Source organism: Elaeis guineensis, chromosome 1 (genome assembly GCF_000442705.2).
Source record: "Elaeis guineensis isolate ETL-2024a chromosome 1, EG11, whole genome shotgun sequence".
NCBI lineage: Eukaryota > Viridiplantae > Streptophyta > Magnoliopsida > Arecales > Arecaceae > Elaeis > Elaeis guineensis.
Genome location: NC_025993.2, coordinates 36,275,443 through 36,292,915, shown reverse-complemented (window position 1 = coordinate 36,292,915; position 17,473 = coordinate 36,275,443).

Here is a 17,473-nt window from a genome sequence, read left to right as displayed (position 1 = left end):
TGGCAAGATAAGGGGCGCCCAACTCTTGAGCATCTCCTCCTTATTTTCGTGCATAGATCATCAGCAAAGGGTGCACAATATTTACCCCAAAAGCCATGAAAATTTTTAAAAAAAATTGGATAAATTTGGTGCAAAATTGAAAGAGTTTTGGATTTCTAAAACTCTATCTCATAGAATTCGAAATCCAAACTTATTCCTCTATGATTTGATCCAAACCAACTTCCATGTAAGAAAGAAGAGAGAAAACCTTTTGTGAATATGGGAGAGACCTGGGAGAGGGCTTTTGTTACACAAAATAAGAGGAGATTGGCATTGAATGAGAGAGAGGGCATGGGGAAGGCTTATGTGGCGCAAGGTGGAATCCTAGTCTTACTAGGATTCTATCTTATAACTTGTTTTAATTTGGTTTCTCAAACCAAATCAAACCAAAATTAGATCAAACTAATTAAAATAGGTCTTAACCTAATTAAGAATCTAATTTAATCAGATTAAATTAGATTTAAATCTGATTTAATTTTCTAATCAAATTAGAAATTAGATTGACCCAAGTCCTAGTTGAACTAGGACTAGTTTTTTCTTGCACTTGGCTTATCTAATAAACTAATTGGACTTGATCCAATCAAGTCCAAACTAAATCTAATTAAATCATATTTAATTAAACTTAATCTCAGCCCATTGGCTTAATCAAATTAAGTCAATTAGCAATCAAATTGCTAATCGATCCTCTTGCAACACTTGCACTGGAATGTCAATCGTATTGATCATTTAATCCTAGAACGATTCTTAATCGTTGATCAACCATCCGATCGGATCATAAACTCTAATGTATGTGACCTCATAGGTCCGAACCTAAGCTGGTAGCATAGGAATAAATTTTTGTACCAATCGAAGTGATCATCTAGCAATGATACCCGACGATCGGATAGGTCGAATGTGTAGAACAACATCCTTAGAACCCATGTGGATATAGTTTTCATATAATTCATCCCCTTGACCAAAATGATCATAGGACACCCCAGAGTTCAACTATCAACTCTGATCAGGTTGTCCACATTGTATTTCAAAATATCAAATCCATCTGATGGATTATCCTGATCAAGGTTTTGCTAAATTGAAATATAGCGACTCATTCTTCTCCAACTCTTGGAGTGGTCAATCTCATCTCGATCACACTCTGACTTCGCAAGTACTTGACTATGCCCAAAAGCCTTCATCCCTGAATTAGAAATTCTGTTAGTCCAATACCAAAGCACAGTGAGTTGCTTGTAAGTCACTGAGGCGATCTCAGGTCTAAGGGACACTTATACCTATATCCCATCAGAGATATTCTTGACAGTAGAATACTCTAGAGTTGGTCATGTTCAATGATGATGTACCAGTACATCTCACCTGTATGCCATACCAGTGTCTCTACACTCTTTGGTTAAGAGGACAACCAACCCACATGCCCTACAGCAACCTATGCTCGATAGAAGCTGTCGTCCTTATTAACAGCCTATCATTTGGTCGTGAACTGTTTTAAGGACTAATCGATAAATCCTCTCTTTATCGAATCTAAATAGTCCTAAGAACTTCATCATAACAACGAAGTTCATTAGAAGATGAAAGCTTATGATGAAAATACCAAATATATTTTATTTATTAACAAATCAATTATAATACTTGGTTGCTCAACCGTCAACAGCTTGACGATTGGCTTTTTGAGACATATTTTCCAACAACTCCCACTTGTCCTAAAGCCACTCGACACAGTATCTAATATCCATCTTCGACTTGTGGTTGTCGAACTCCTTTATCATCAGGGCTTTAGTGAAGGGGTCAGCTAGGTTCTCCTTTTCGTCGATCTTCTAAAGGTCGACGTCACCTCGATCCATGATCCCCCGGATCAGGTGGAAGTGGCGCAAGATGTGCTTCGTCCGCTGATGTGCTTTGGGTTCCTTCGCCTGAGCTATTGCACCAGTGCTGTCGCAGTAGAGTAGGACCAGACCATCGAGGGAGGGTGCTACTCCGAGCTCGTTGATGAATTTTCTCAGCCACACAGCTTCCTTCGCGGTATCTGATGCTATGATGTACTCCACTTCACAAACAGAGTCCGCCACAGTATGCTGCTTGAAACTCTTCCAGCAGATGGCTCCACCATTCAGAGTAAAGATATAACCCGACACGCTCCTGCTGTCATCATTGTCAGATTGAAAGTTAAAGTCTGTGAACCCCACAAGTTTCAGATCTGACTCGTCATAAACCAACCATTGGTCCTTAGTATTTTTCAAATACTTAAGGATGGCTTTAACCACTTTTCAGTGATTTTCTCCAGGATCAGATTAGTATCTACTCACTACTCCTAGTGAGTATGCCACATCTGATCTTGTACATATCTTGGTGTACATGATAGATCCCACGGCTAAAGCATATGGGACTCTACTCATACGCTCTCTCTCTTCAGGAGTTGTCGGATAATCCTTCTTAGAGAGAGAAATTTCATGGCCTATCGATAGATAGCCCTTCTTAAAATTCTTCATGCTGAACCTCTTTAGTACAGTGTCTATGTACATGGACTGGGATAACCCAAGCATCTTTTTAGATCTATCCCTATAGATCTTCATCCCTAGGATGTAGGATGCTTCACCCAAGTCCTTCATGCAAAACTGTGATGACAACCAAACTTTTATTCTCTGTAGTACAGGGATGTCATTCCCGATTAAGAGAATATCATCCACGTATAAGACAAGGAATACCACAACTAGATCATTTGCCCATTTATAGATGCAAGGCTCTTCTCCATTCTTAATGAAGTCATACGTTTTGATCACCTTATCAAAATGCATGTTCCAACTCCGAGAAGCTTGCTTCAATCCATAAATGGATCTCTGAAGCTTGCACACCTTGGACTCATCTGTGGATGTAAACCCCTCAGGTTGTATCATATACACCTCTTCGGTCAGCTCTCCATTCAAGAAAGCTATCTTTACATCCATCTGCCAGATCTTATCATCCAAATGGACAGCTATTGCAAGCATTATCCGAATGGATTTGAGCATTACCACAGGAGAAAATATCTCGTCATAGTCAATACCATAATGTTGACGATACCCCTTGGCGATCAAATGGGCTTTATAGGTCTCCACCTTTCCGTCTGCGCCCCTCTTCCTTTTGAAGACCCATTTACACCCAATGGATTTAACCCCTTCAGGTGGGTCAACCAATGTCCATACATCATTGACCTTCATGGACTCTATTTCGGATTTCATGGCTTCAAGCCATTTCTCAGAATCAGGTCTCTGCATTGCATCCATATAGGTGATCGGATCCTCATTATTCTCATTAAGTTCGATGGGATCACCATCCTGGACCAAGAAACTGTAGTACCTGTCCGATTGATGTGGTACCCTACCGAATCGACTGAATGGTGCAGGTACATTGAGCTTCGGATCTGATCTAATCATATCCGACTCAGGTTCAGCTATTGGTGTCGGTCCTTTTACCTGTTGAACTTCATCAAGTTCAACCTTAGAGGCAACGGTTCCTTCACCAAGAAACTCTTTTTCTAAAAAAAATTGCCTTAAGACTGACGAACACCTTTTGTTCATCAGCATGGTAGAAAAAATATCCTTTTATCTCTTTGGGGTACCCTATGAATGAGCATTTGTCAGACCTAGGTCCAAGTTTGTCTGTGACTAATCGTTAGACATAGGCCGGGCACCCCCAGACCCTAAGGTATGAAAGTGCTGGCTTATGTCCTGTCCATATCTCATATGGAGTCTTAATTATAGACTTACTTGGAACCCTATTTAACAGATAACAGGCCGATTCGAGTGTATATCCCCAGAAGGATATCGGCAAGCTAGCAAAATCCATCATGGATTGGACCATGTCTAACAGAGTCCGATTTCTCCTTTCAGACACACCATTATGCTGTGGTGTTCCTGGAGGAATCCTTTAGGAGAGAATCCCATTCTCTCCTAGATATGTGAGAAACTCACTAGAAAGGTATTCTCCTCCTCGATCAGATCGAAGAGTTTTAATACTCTTCTCAGTTTGTTTTTCTACTTCACTTCAGAATCGTTTAAATATTTCAAATGAATCCGACTTATGTTTCATCAGATAGACATATCCATATTTGGATAGATCATTCATGAAAGTTATGAAGTAGAAATATCCACCTCTAGCACTTGTGCTCATGGGCCCACATACATCAGTATGTATTAGGCCCAAGAGCTCAGTAGCTCTCTCATCTTTTCCAGTAAAAGGTGACTTGATCATTTTATCAAGAAGACAGAACTCACAGGTTGGAAGTGATTCACAATCACTGACTTCGAGGATTTCCTCTTGAGTTAACCTGTTTATTCAGTTCTTGTTTATATGACCTAGCCTATAGTGCCATAAGTAGATATCTGACACACTATCTAATCTAGGGTGCTTGCCAGTAGAATAGACTCTTATCGGGCTTGATCTTTCTAGTCTGGCCCTGCACTGATGTCACAGTCTGAATATGCACCTTCTTCACTTTCTTCTTCTTATTCTTCTTTCCTTTCTTAAAAGGTCGAGAACTAGAAGACGAACCTCCCACTAAGTTCACCGACTCCTTATGGAGTTGGTGATCTTTCTCAAAGTTCTGAAGCAACCCCAGTAATCCGTGGTAGTTTACTTCAGGCTTTGTCATTCTATAATGAGTGAGGAATGGGAGATAAGACTTGGGCAGCAAGTTCAGTATTGCATCTTTCCCAAGCTGCTCATGCAAGGGAAAGCCGAGCTTGCTCAATCGTTCCATCAGCTCGATCATGTACAATACATGATCAGTGATAGAGGCACCATCCCATATTTTGGCGTTGAAGATGGCACAACTAGTCTTGTGCCTCTCCACATCATCGGGTGTGCCAAAGGCATCCTCCAACACTTGAAGCATATCCTTTGGCTGAGCCACCTCGAATCTGCGACTGAACGTGTCGCTCATGGCAGCCAGCATGATACAGTGCACCATGGTCCGGTCACTGAGCCACTTCTGGTAAGTATCTCTGACTGTTCCACGTGCATTGACAGCTGGCTCCTCAGGTGCAGGATCCATTATCACACATAGGATCTGTTCATGCTCCAGGACTATCTTCAACTTTCGGTACCAGCTACCGAAGTTGGGTCCCACCAACTTATCATTGTCCAACAATGATCGGAGTGATAGGGAAGTGGCCATATCTGCACAAAAGAAAATCATAACCTAATTAGTAATTGATTCATTAAACCTAAAGATTTGGACTTTAATCAAAAAGTTTCTCTCACTATTTTATTCGAATTGGTAGCCTCTACCTCCAATTCGAGGAATTACCCTAATTCCTTAGTGGGTACTAGAATCCACTTAGACTGTACACAAGCCCAACTTTGGTTGGCCAACCCATGTACATCTAAGGGTAGGTTCATAACCAATTATTTCTCTAAACAATTTTGAGTAATTTTAATTTTACCCCAGAAACCTAATCAGTAGACTTTGGCCTCCACTGTAAGGATCCGATTAGGTCCAACCATTAACATGATCATACTTGGTGTATCTAACCAACGAATGATTAAACCCAACTTTGGTTGGCTCACCTAACCACCATTAGAGAGATACTTTCAAGTCGTCATATGATGAGTGATAATTCCATTAGTCAACAAGCACCAGGCCTTTGGGTCTGCAATGATTATTGAGTTAATGGACTCATTATCAAACACCTTAATGGGAGGCTATGACTCAGTTATCTCCATAACTTTATCATTTTAAGGACCTAATAATTTTAGAAGATTTAAATAATTTAGAGGATGAGGTCAGATGAACCAGCTTATCATGATCCTCCCACTGGCTTCACCAAGTTAGCTTAAGGGAGACCATTAAAAGGGCTGGTCTAGGAGCACCTAAATCAGTCGCACTGATTTACCTAGCTGACATGGGTCAGCTCGAATAGTCAAGTGATCTGATCAAAATATAATTTCACCAAGAGGTCAGGTAAGTTCGATCAGTGGGAGGGTGTGATAGCCCAACCAAGCCCAGCCCAGCCAGCAGATCAAAGCCCAAAAAAAAAAAAAAAAAAATAGGGGATGCAAAATCGGGAAGAAGACTCCCGATAGGAGTCTTCTTCTCCGGCGAGTCCCGGGCAAATTAGGACTCCTAGGACCCCTCGGAGTCCTAAGGTTCTCTATAAGAAGATCCCCTCCCTCTTGAGACCCAACATCGACCTCCTTCCTCTCTCCTTCTCTCCGATTTCCTCGAATTAGAGCCGCGGACACCGTCCGATTTCTCACCGTAATTGCTCGCCGGCGAGGTCTCCGGAGGCTGAGGTAAGTTTCCCTCTTCCTCCCCTCTTTCTTCTCCTTCCTCCCATGCTCCTGTGCACGACTGCCGGCGACGAGTATCGCCGATCTTTCGGTCGGGAAAGACGCCCTATTTTTGGGCCTTTTTCCTTGGATTTTCCGACACCGGCGATCGGAAGTGATCACCGGCCATGTCTCCTCCGTGACCGGGGGAGTGGCCCCCGTCGGCCGCCGGCCTCCACTGCGGCGGCCGTGGCCCGAATGGTCGGTCAAGGCCGGAGGACTATCGTCCTCTGTTCCGACACGGGAAGAACCAAGAAAAGAAGAAAAAAAGAAAAAAAGAAAAAAGAAGAAAAAGAAAAGAGAAAGAAGGAAAAAGAGAAAAAGAAAAGGAAAAAAAAAAAGAGAAGAAGAAAAAAAAAGAAAAGAAGAAAAAGAAAAGAAAAGAAAAGAAAATAATAATAATAAAAATAATAATAAAAATATATATATATATATTTATATATATATATATATATGAATAAATAAGTAAGTAAATAAATAAATAAAAATTGAAATTGATGAGAGAGAGAGTTTCTCTCTCTTCTCTCTCTTCTTTCTGTCTGAACCCTGACTTTCTCTCTCTGGAATTGGACTTTCTCTCTCTACTTTCTCTCTCTAGAATTTTCTCTCTCTAGCTTGTTTCTCTCTCTTGATGGATTCCTCTCTCTCTAAAGTTACCCTTCTAAGATTAGCGTAGGGGAAGGCTTCATCTGATGATTCTGATCAAGTTTAGAGATGAGTCTGATTTTAAGCGAGATTTTGATTTTGAGATTTGTTAGATTTAATTTTGAATTAAATTAATATAAAATTATAATTTTGGATAATAGGTGCGGAAGAATCTACTAGAAGTTAGTCGATCCATTCGTTCAGTGCTTCGTGAAAGGTAAGTAATGAATCATCTTCTCGAGATATTCCATATTTATTCTGAAAATAAATAATTATTCTCTGAAATTATGCATGAATTATGAAATTATGTTTTGAAAGAAAAGTGCTTTTGAAATGTTATGGTATATCGATTTATGCACATATTTAGTGAAAGATTATGATATATATTATGGTACAAAGTGTTTTGATATAGATCGGATTTATGCTCTCAGCCTAACTATGTTTCAGTGGGCCCCGCCAATGGAGATTATACGTTGGTATTTGTGGACCCTGTCAGTGGGGGTTGTGCGCTGGTGTTTTGTGGACCCTGCCAGTGGGGGTTGTGCGCTGGTATTTCTGGACCCTACCAGTGGAGGTTGTGCGCTGGTATTCTGTGGACCCCGCCAATGGGGGTTAAACATTGGTCATAGTCGAGGCTGTTGAGTTTCGAGTATTTTGAATCGAATCAGATTTATTATATGTGAATATTTAAAAATATTAGATTTGCATTAAATCAGTATAAAATATATTTTTATGTTTAATTGCAGCATTATTCTTAAAAATTATATAATATCTGAAATATCTGGTAGAGATACTTGTTACTTACTGGGCTGTCTAGCTCATTACCTTTCTTTTTATTTTTCAGATTCAGATAATTAATTTCGAGCGTGGGAAGAATATTGGGACAGAGCTTTTAGAGGCGAGATTAGCATTGTCAACTTCATTGAATTTAGATCTATTGTTTTATTGTTAGCAAAAATTTTATTGGATGTAAGACATTTGATTTAATTACTTGAATTACAGTTGAATAATAATTATTTGAATTTATTCCGCTGCGATGTATTGATATCGTGATGAGATGCCTTGCATGCTTATGGAGAGAGTTCTTCATGAGTATGCGGCGGTTGCCGCGACCCTCAATTCACAAATCTCGGGTCGGGGGCGTGACAGAGGGTCTGCCAAAGCTTGTCTTAGACACCATCAGAAATGGCCAGGTAAGCGGGCTCCCAATTAAAAACCACCAGTCTGGTTTACCTTAGACACCAACTGGTTTAATTAGTTTCGATTAGATCAACCTAATAGTTCATGCTAGACAGCTTAGCCAAGAATCAAGTCCATTTGGTTCTCGTTAAAGACATGGACTTGACCAACTACAACTATTGTAATTAATCTAGAGAATCCTTGACCTAATCTAAGACAACAATTGATTAGATTTAGTCCATTCTCTAATTAAGTCCATCTTTAATCTAACCATAGGTCTAACCCAATTAATGGACCTAATTTCCACTAACCCATTAACCCAATGTGTTATGGTTTGTGTCTTAGGTTCTTCAATTCACAATCTTAAAACCTAATCAAACAACTTCTTAATTCTTAATTAAGTTTTGGGCTGGGGGTTGGGTTTGGCTTTTCAAAAAATAATTTTCATATTTATAAAATAATTTTACAATATGATTCTACCAACCATATTGCATGTTTGATTCATAATCAAGATACAAGTGAAATAAACATGAAACTACTTTAGATCTAATCTAAACAGGTTCATATAATTGAAATAATTTCAATTTTAAATAATTTTTTTGTACAAAAATTATTAACAAAGAGATTTTATTTTAGATTTAAATATCTTTTAAATCTAATAAATTATAAATTTAATCTAGATCATATCTAACAAATTTATGATTAAAGATAGATCTACACAAACTAGGACAACCTTTGCACTGTAAGGGGTAAACCTTACAGCAGGACAACCTTGCAGTTTGTGATTGATCTAAAATTTTAATTTTAGATTTAATAATCAGATTATAAATTAGATCTAATTTAAGAAATAATCTAAGTATATATAAATAATCATGTAATAAAGAACCTAGGCTCTGATACCAATTGAAGGAACCAGATCTAGGATTTCAAGGTTAGATCTTGAAACTTTTTCAAGATCATACAGCGGAAGACTAAAATAAATCAAGATTTATTTTCTAAAACCAGAGAATTCTTAGATCTAAGATCTTATTACATGATTATTTCATAGCATTAAATCAAAAATTAAAATATATATATACAGCATGAACTACATGTTGATCATATCAACATATTTCTATACTACATCTAATGTATGTATTAAATAATAGATCAGATCTATTACCTTGCAAGTTAGACATTCTAACCTCGCTGATCTGGGCTTGAGGATGATGTTGCAAGCTGCACATGCATCCGGCCTCTAAGAGTCATCCACACGAGCCCACGAATCTCAATCAGAAGTTCTACTTCAGGAAATCAGCACAGTATGCTAGTACTGCGCTGATCCTTCTTTGATGGTTGATCAGGTGCCTCTTTTTTCTTGATTTGGACTCTTCCAAAGATGAAAAGTAGGAGGAGGAGTTTTAGATCTGAGACACTCTCAGAAAACTCAAGATGGAAGGAGGAAAGATATGAAAACAAACAACCCTAGAAGAAGACCCTCTTCTTCTTCTCGTTTCTCTCTCTAGACACCCTATCTTGTGTCTATTATATCTCCATGACCCAAAGTCTTTCTCTCTGATTTTTGGATGGCCCAAAGGTCTCTCAAATCTCTATCTTCTCCAAAAATTTAATAAAGAAACTCATTTTATACAGAGAGATATGATAGAGTCCTTGTCTAGGTCAAATACCTAGTCAAGGCTTATCCAAACATGGCAAGATAAGGGGCGCCCAACTCTTGAGCATCTCCTCCTTATTTTTATGTATGGATTACTAGAAAAGGATGCATAATATGTACCCTAAAATCTATGAAAATTTCAAAAAAAATTTGGATAAATTTGGTGCAAAATTGAAAGAGTTTTGGATTTCTAAAACTCTATCTCATAGAATTGAAAATCCAAACTTATTCCTCTTTGATTTGATCCAAACCACCTTCCATGTAAGAAAGAAGAGAGGAAATCTTTTGTGAATGTGGGAGAGACCTGGGAGAGGGCTTTTGTCACATAAAATAAGAGGAGATTGGCATTGAATGAGAGAGAGGGCGTGGGGAAGGCTTATGTGGTGCAAGGTGGAATCCTAGTCTTACTAGGATTCTATCTTATGACTTGTTTTAATTTGATTTCTCAAATCAAATCAAACCAAAATTAGATCAACCCAATTAAAATAGGTCTTAACCCAATTAAGAACCTAATTTAATCAGAATAAATTATATTTAAATTTGATTTAATTTTCTAATCAAATTAGAAATTAGATTGACCCAAGTCTTAGTTGAACTAGGACTAGTTTTTTCTTGCATTTGGCTTATCCAATAAACCAATTAGACTTGATCCAATCAAGCCCAAACTAAATCTAATTAAATTATATTTAATTAGACTTAATCTCAGTCCATTGGCTTAATCAAATTAAGCCAATTAGCAATCAAATTGCTAATCGATCCTCCTGCAACACTTGCACTGGGTTAAATGTCAATCGTATTGATCATTTAACCCTAGAACGATTCTTAATCGTTGATCAACCATCCGATCGGATCATGAATTCTAATGTGTGTGATCTCATAGATCCAAACCTAAACCGATAGTACAGGAATAAATTCCTATACCAATCGAAGTGACCATCTAGCAATGGTACCCGACGACTGGATAGATCGAATGTGTAGAACAACATCCTTAGAACCCATGCGGATATAGTTTTCGTATAATTCATCCCCTTGACCAAAATGATCATAGGACACCCCAGAGTTCAACTGTCAACTCTGATCAGGTTGTCCACATTGTATTTCAAAATATCAAATCCATTTGATGGATTACCCTGGCCAAGGTTTTGCTAAATTGAAATACAGCGACTCATTCTTCTCCAACTCTTGGAGTGGTCATTCCCATCTCGATCACACTCTGACTTCGCAAGTACTTGACTGTGCCCAGAAGTCTTCCATTCCTAAATTAGAAATTCAGTTAGTCCAATACCAAAGCACAGTGAGTTGCTTGCAAGTCACTGAGGCGATCTCAAGTCTAAGGTACACTTATACCTATATCCCATCAGAGACATTCTCGACAGTAGAATACTCTAGAGTTGGTCACGTTCAATGATGATGTACCAGTACATCTCATCTGTATTACATACCAGTGTCTCCACACTCTTTGGTTAAGAGGACAACCAACCCATATAGCCTACAGTGACCTAAACTCGATAGAAGCTGTCGTCCTTATTAACAGCCTATCATTTGATCGTAAACTATTTTAAGGACTAATCGATAAATCCTCTCTTTATCGAATCTAAATAGTTCTAAGGACTTCATCATAACAACGGAGTTCATTAGAAGATGAAAGCTTATGATGAAAATGTCAAATATATTTATTTATTAACAAATCAATTACAATACTTGGTTGCTCAACCGTCAACAGCTTGACGATTGACTTTTTGGGACACATTTCCCAACATATATCCATATTATGAGTAATCATCAATAAATGTTATGAAGTAGAGATAGCCACCTTTGGCCTGTACATCGAATGGACCGCATACATCAGTGTGCACCAGGGCTAATATCTTAGTGATCTTTTCTCTTTATCCGACAAAAGACAGCTTAGCCATCTTTTCTTGAAGACAAGACTCATAAACTAGATAAGACTCAGAAGTCAATGGCTCGAGAAGGCCATCTTTTTCTAATTTGTTAAGCCTGTCCTCTCCAATATAGCTTAGCCTAAGGTGCCACAAATATTCCTAACTAATCTATCTCTAGATCTCTTAGACCCTATGGTATTCACTATTTATTAGTTAATATTAACACTTGCATCCATATGTAAATGATAAAAATTATCTATCAAATAGGCACATGCAACATATTTATTTTCAAAATAAATTATGCATAAGTCTTTATTAAAATAAAAATTATAATTATCCTGTGCCAGTATAAATACAGAAATCAAATTTTTACTGGCTATAGGTATATAATAACAATCCTTTAATATTAAACTAAATCCTGATGATAATCACAAAGAGTAGGTTCTAACAGCCACATAGCAACTCTTGTCTTATTGTCGACTCGAAGAGTAACTTCATCTTCTCTCAGCCCTCTAACTTTCTCTAGATCCTGTATAGAAGTGCATAAGTATGCAGTCGAATCAGAATCTAGAATCCAACTGGAAGAAGAGAAAACCATGTTCATCTAGATCCCAGTAGAATCTAGAACCTAACTGGAAGAAGAGAAAATCTTTTTGCAGAAAAATACGGACGTGTTCGACTGGACCCCAGCAGATATGTCAGGCATTGATCCTGAGATGATGATGAAAGAATGATACCCTACAAGCTAATCAAAATTTATATTTTGATAGATTATTCTTTAATCTTTCTGACTCATGTAATGATATTTTATAAATTAATAAAAGATATTTATGTTCCATCATATGCTACATCTTATATTTGTTAAGATTATGATGAATCTCATAGATTAGGACAATAATTTTAGGGCTATAATGAGATCATATCTGTGAGATCTAAAATTTTAAAATTTTAATCTAAAATATTCTCAGTCGTTAGATCATTGAGTTGGAGATCAATGTTTCTGAAAAAATTGACACATCCTATGTATGCTCAATGAAGAGGGTGATTGATTTTGTAGTCACTCATGTGAGATATTAATACAAGGATGTAGATGCTAATTAGAGAATGAGTTCATTTAATTGATCTGACTTGAGAACATCTTATAAAATCTTACTTACTTGTCAAAAGATATTTCTCTTAGTGGGAATTATGCAAGCAATCGTCTGACCTGAGACTATCATAGAACCTTGTATATATGAATTCATATTTTGGATCATACTCATTCATGACTGAGTCATGTGTGAGGTATTCTAGATATGGTAGATTATATATGGAGGTTGTGAGTAAGTTAACAAGAAATCAATCACTCCCGATAAGAGGAGATTGTATCTTACTTGCTCTAATCGAATGATGATTCAGCGAGTCTTTGATCAAAGTAGAATAAAAATTAGAAATTTTTATTAATATTTAATTAATCAAATCATCATATAATATTAAGAGAGATATGAATATGATATTAGATTTGATATTTTTCTATATCCAGAATCATATTCGAGATGCAAAATGATCACAGGATTGAATCATATGGTAACTCAATACTGAAGGATATATTTGATATTTTTATCAAAATTTTATATTTTTTGGATAGACATGATACATTGCTAGATGTCAATATTATCTTGTAGGTTTTATTGAATTAAAGTATTTAATTTGATCGTCAATTAGAAAGGATTCTAATTGTTGAAATCAGATTAGCTCGATTGGACCTAAATCAATTAGATTGGATTCTAATCAAATCAGATCAACTTATATCCAAATCTACTGCTGGCTAGATATGAAACCTAGTAGATTATACACAAAAAAAATTGATCAAGGATCTAATTGGATTAGATCATATTTGTAGGATGAACAAACTAGCGCATGTTGCAAACCCTAGCTTCCATGTTCGAATCGGATTCAAAAATAATTTCAGATTGGGCTAATTAAATCCAATTAAACTCATACTTGGTTTGAGTCTAAATTGGGTGGACCCTTGGCTGGTTGAGCTAAGAGGATTTGGTGCATAAATCAGGCTTCCACGTGCAAGAGAACTTTTCTCTTAGCACGTGGGATTTCTTCTTGAGTGCAGAAAACATAATGGTGCCCCATGGGATGGCATGCCATTTCCTAGCCTTTATCCTTTTGTTTCCACACTAATTCAATCTTGGGTGTGGACATCTGGTTGGTTATCAGAGGTTTGGATGATTGGATAAGTTGGAAATCAAGTCAAACTTAATCTAACCTAGCCGCCCTGCTGATCCATGTGCCACTTGGACTAAGAGTCCAAGTGGTTATGGAGTCTTAAATTCTCTGATTCCCTTCTTATTTCTCTATGCACAAATAAGAATGGTGTCTCCTTTTTGAACCATTGGATGGCCCTAAGAAAGAACTCTATCTGTTGGATAGAGTGGGCATTCCGATGAAGTCACGCGACACTTTGGAAATCACCAAAAAAAATTTCTCCAAAGAGTCCTTCTATGCAAAGCGACTTTTGGTTCAATTTTCCTTGGTTCAATTTTTTGATGTTTGCCACTTGTCCCAAACCTTCTGATGGGCATGAGACTTATGGGAAGGCATGAGAATTTCCGATTGGGTGTGAGATAACCTTTTGGAAGGGGGCAAGATGGCGCCTAAGATGTCCAATTGCCAACTATAAAAGGATGGTGCTCTCGAGGTATTCCATTCATCCAAGAAAGCCTTATCTTTTCTTTCTTACATACTCTACCTATTGTCTAATTAGTCTCTTTCTTCTCTTATTAGGATAAGTCCAAAAATAATAAGGATAAGTCCGATTTTAGGATAAGGACCAAGGAAGAGAATTAAGAAAGACAAGAAGACAAGAAAGGTAGAGAAAGGAAAGGCTAGGAGAAGAGGAAGAAAGCCTAAGGTTGTGCTACCCAAGAGAATTTTTTGGAAAAGAATTTAGTGGGAGGAACCTGATTAAGGAGCAAGAGTCTTGATTAAAATCCTGTGTGGATCACCATTGGAGGATGAACACTGGGGCGCCTGGTGGAAGTTTGGCCGAAATTTGGATATAGCGATACAGGTATTCTTCTACGTCTTCTATAATCTTATATGAATTTATGCAAATAATTGTTAATCATCAAGAAGATCCTGGATTAGGGTTTGATGATTAAAATTTTATAATAAAAATTTTAAAATTCATGCTTCCACTGTGCCATCGTAACCCTACAGATGATGCATCGGCTAGACGTCCGCTCGAGCTACCGACCCATCAAACAGAAGAAAAGAAGATTTGTGCCCGAATGATATAAAATAATAGCCAAAAAGGTGAATAAACTACTGGATGCAGGCTTTGTCTGAGAAGTCACCTATCCAAATTGGATCGCAAATATAGTCCTGATGAAGAAGGCGAATGACAAATGGAGGATCTATATCGACTTCACTAATCTCAATAAGGTGTGCTCGAAGGACCCCTTATCTGTTAGATGTATGCCCTAGATGCCAGATCGGCTGACACATTCCTGTACAAATCTAAGGGCAAAATTGTAATTTTGACTATAAATGAATAAAAGGGTTATTCTTCTATCACATTATGTACATTGTGTCTGTGATACATCCTTTGAGTTAGTGAGAATGTTAATTCATATTTTTAAGAGTTGAAAATTTAAAGCATGAATTTACATAACTAACTCATAAACTGCTTCTAACCATAGGATCATCATGAGGATGGTGATCGATCTGGAAGGTTGGTGTATGATCGCTTTCTTAGGGTAGATGAGTCTTGAGTCTATGGTGTGGAGACACCGGAGTGAGAGTACAGATATTCGTTGAGAATGAGAGTACTGAGCGTGACTACCTCGAGCAGTCACAAGGAAGTCTACCTTCTCGTCGATGACTAGCTCGATGCTGCAGTTGTGTGTCTAGTTCTTTGACCTGAGGTGCATCGATGGTTCACCTTGAGTGTATTATAGTTTGACTACACCATAACTCGGTCTCCTAGCCATTCCGAATCCTGAGGTGTATGTTGGCTGTAGCATGTTCATTGTAGGAACCAGATCGCACCAAGATGGGATCTATCAACCTCGGTAGATGAGAGTAGTAGTCCTATGATGATCGAAAGATCGAGTCCTTAAGCCCATGGCTATGGCAGAGTGAAATAACAGAAAAGAGTTTTTCATTGGGGTTTCACATCGAACTCGGATCGATCGATTGATTCATATGACTGATGTTGGGTTTGACGAGTTCACCTTAACCCTAATTCAGTCGGGACTCATGATAGAGGAACTCAATCACACAGGTAGCTGCACCAAGAGATTCATCTTCAGTTCTGATGGGTTGCCACCATATACTGCTAGGTGTCACTGATGGATTTTGGGAGCAATTAGAATGATTTTGATGATCGATCATTCTAATTGTCTGAATCAGAAGAGTTCTGGTCCATCGAAAGGAGTTTCGATGATGTCGATGATGAGATCACGACATGTCTCATTACCATACAGAATTGAACCTAACTGAGTCACACAAATAAGGGTTAGGGTCTGGATGTCATCAATTGGGCTACCCCAATTGATTTGGATAAGATCCAATTAGGTTCAAGAAAATCGTGCTAGCACTCGATTGAGCCTAACTTTCTCCTCGTGTATTCTTTTCTATCTCTACTGAGCCAAATGTGATCTGGCTCATCCAAAAAATCTTAGGAAGGTTTCTCTCAGTCTAATTGAAGCTTGTCCAGGTCAGAAAAAGCTTGTCTTAATTCATGAGATGAATTTAAGATAACACCTGCTAATTTCTAGCACCTGCCAATTTCATTTTAGGACATCTATCAAAATTTGACATATGGGTCTTAAACTGAAGAGGACTTATTGAAAAATTTTTGTGGAGTGTCTACATGCCTAAACCTAATCAAATTGGGTGCCATAATCAGATTATGGTGTGAGCCCAATTGGATTTAAGTGGGCGCCCCAAATGGATAAGAACCAAAGAGTCCTGATAAACTTGGACTCTTTGGCGCCACTCTATTTGTGCTTATCCAATGTTGGTGCCACCTTTTGGAGATAAGGTGGAGTTCTTATCTGATATGATCAGATGACATCACTCCACCAATCAAATTTTTTTCAAAATTTATTGGAATTTTTTGATTGGTCGAATGATGTGGCACTACGTAGCATACAGAAATTATATAAACCCTGCTGCACCTAGGGTTTCGAGATAGAACTTATTTTATGCAAAAAACCTATTAGCTGCTGCCTCCCCCTCTCATCTCTACATCCTCCCTATTCTCCTTTCTCCCCTATTCATGTCCAAGAAGTTGGACGTTCATCTGGCAAAGGTACAAGGCGTGGTGATGCTTGGAACAGAAGGCTGCAGGACATCTTCGACAGGCTGCTGCTCCAACTTCAGAAGGAGTTCTGAAGTACTTTCAAATCAGATATTGATCTAATTTTTGGAGTATAGAATTGGGAGGAGAAGATATTCTAGATCCTACTTGAGTGGATATTGGTAGAGGCCAGGTACTTGCATGGCTACATCAGAACCTCAGGCAGTGCTGCGATCATCTACAGGGTAATTAGATTACCCTTAAGGTATGTCTATATTTCTTATACTTTTAGATTTAATTTTAGATTTTAAATATTAGATAATAAAATTAGATCTAATAGAAGTTAGATCTGAAATAGCATAGGATAAAAAATATAAAATTTATTCCACCCCAGATTTGGTGAAATCTGGAAGATCCTACACAGGAAAAAAGAGGTTTTTCCTTCAAGTGGTATCAGAACCAGGTTGTTGGCTC